This window comes from Lagopus leucura, unplaced genomic scaffold, assembly GCF_019238085.1.
Source record: "Lagopus leucura isolate 7727_CA_CO unplaced genomic scaffold, USGS_WTPT01 31261-0_obj-0_obj, whole genome shotgun sequence".
Taxonomy (NCBI): domain Eukaryota; kingdom Metazoa; phylum Chordata; class Aves; order Galliformes; family Phasianidae; genus Lagopus; species Lagopus leucura.
In genome coordinates this window covers 1-1,708 of record NW_024964479.1, presented here as the reverse complement: position 1 = coordinate 1,708, position 1,708 = coordinate 1, and the positions used below count along the sequence as shown (strand labels likewise).

The 1,708-nt window shown below is 66.7% G+C and overlaps 1 long non-coding RNA gene across 1 annotated transcript in view; it reads left to right on the top strand.

The window, feature by feature from the left end:
• Positions 1-1,302, top strand: part of LOC122191724 — a 2,210-nt gene extending 908 nt beyond the window's left edge. Inside the window, exons 2-4 of the long non-coding RNA XR_006182455.1 lie at positions 115-213; positions 514-616; positions 1,192-1,302. This is a non-coding gene — a long non-coding RNA (uncharacterized LOC122191724). The remainder of the gene's footprint in view (positions 1-114; positions 214-513; positions 617-1,191) is intronic.
• Positions 1,303-1,708: the final 406 nt, after the last annotated feature.

Sequence of the window (1,708 nt, the reverse complement as noted above, 5' to 3'; positions counted from 1 at the left end):
GGGGCGCTGTGGGGCTCTATGGGGCGCTGTGGGGCGCTGTGGGACTCTATGGGGCGCTGTAGGGCGCTGTGGGGCGCTGTGGGGCGCCCCCCCATGGCGGCTGTCCCCGCTCAGACCGAGTGCTTCAACTTCATCCGGGTCCTGGTGGCTCTGAACCGCACCCACCTGTACGCGTGCGGCACCAACGCCTTCAGCCCCGCCTGCACCCACATCGTGAGCCGGGAGGGGGGTGGGGGGACCCCAGGGGGGGGCTGGGTGTCCCTGGAGGGTGTGGGGTGATGGGTGAGCAGCCCGGGATGTGGGGCTGAGGGTGGGGGGCTGGGCGATGCGTGCCCCACATCTATGGGGCTGGGGTTCTGTGTGCCCCCTCCCCGCAGCCACAGCCCCACAGCTGGGTGGGATCCCAGGGAAGCCCCCCTCCTGCCCCACATCTGTGGGTCCCTCTGACAACCCCATGCTTTCCCCCCCCCTCGCCCCACATCTGTGGGTCCCGCTGACCCCCCCGCCCCACAGCTCCTGGACAACTCCTCCCTGCCGTGGGTCGCAGTGGGGCAGCGCGATGGAAAGGGGCAGAGCCCCTTTGACCCCCAGCATTCCCACACTGCGCTGCTGGACGGTGAGCAAAAAATGGGGGGGGACCCCAAAAAGCGACCCCTGGGGGGGGACCCCAAAAGTGGGCTGGGGGGGGATGACCCCAAAGACTGAGGGGGTGACCGGGAAGTGGAGACCCCAAAAGTGGACCCTGAGACCCTCGGAAGCGACCCCAAAAGTGGAGGAGGGGGAGACCCCACAAGTGGGTCCAAGTGACCCCAAAGGGAATTTTGTGTCCCTGCCCCACTGAACTGTCTGACCCCGCTGACCTTTGTGACCCCCTGACCCCTCTGACCCCTCTTTCCGCCTCTGACCCCCCACCCCATTTGACCCCCTGACCCCACTGCCCTCTTTGACCCCTTTGACCCTTCTGACCCCACTGCCCCTCTGACCTCTCGACCTCTCGGCCCCCTTTGACCCCTCTGACCCCCCTCCCCCTGCTGCCCCCTCTGCCCCTCTTGGCCCCACTGACCCCATTCCCTCCCTGCCCCACTGTCCCCTCTCACCTCTCTGCCTCCTTTGACCCCTTTGGCCCCTCTGCCCCCCACTGACCCCACTGCCCCCCTGCCCCCCTTTGACGCCGTGCCCCCATTGCTGCAGGCGGGGAGCTGTACGCAGCCACAGCCAACAACTTCCACGGCACGGAGCCCATCGTCTCGCGCTCGCTGGGCGCCCGAACCGCGCTCAAAACCGACGCCTTCCTGCGCTGGCTGGCAGGTGGGGAACCGCCCCATAGCGACAGCTGGGGGTCACTGCCCCATAGCAACAGCTGGGGGTCATTGCCCCATAGACACAGCACCCATGGGACTCCCACCCCATTGCAGCAGCACCCATAGGACCTCCCCACCCCAAAGAAACCTCCCACCCCATGGGCCCCACCACCCCATAGGAGCCCCTCACCCCATAGAGACCCACCACCCCATAGGACCCAGCATCTCAGACCCACCACCCCATAGGAGCTCCTCACCCCATAAGGACACCCCATAAGGACCCACTACCCCATAGCAGCCCCTCACCCCATAGGATCACCTCACTCCATAGGAGCCCCTCAACCCCACAAAGACCCACGACCCCATAGGAGCCCTCAAATCCATAAGGACCCACCGCCCCGTAGGGG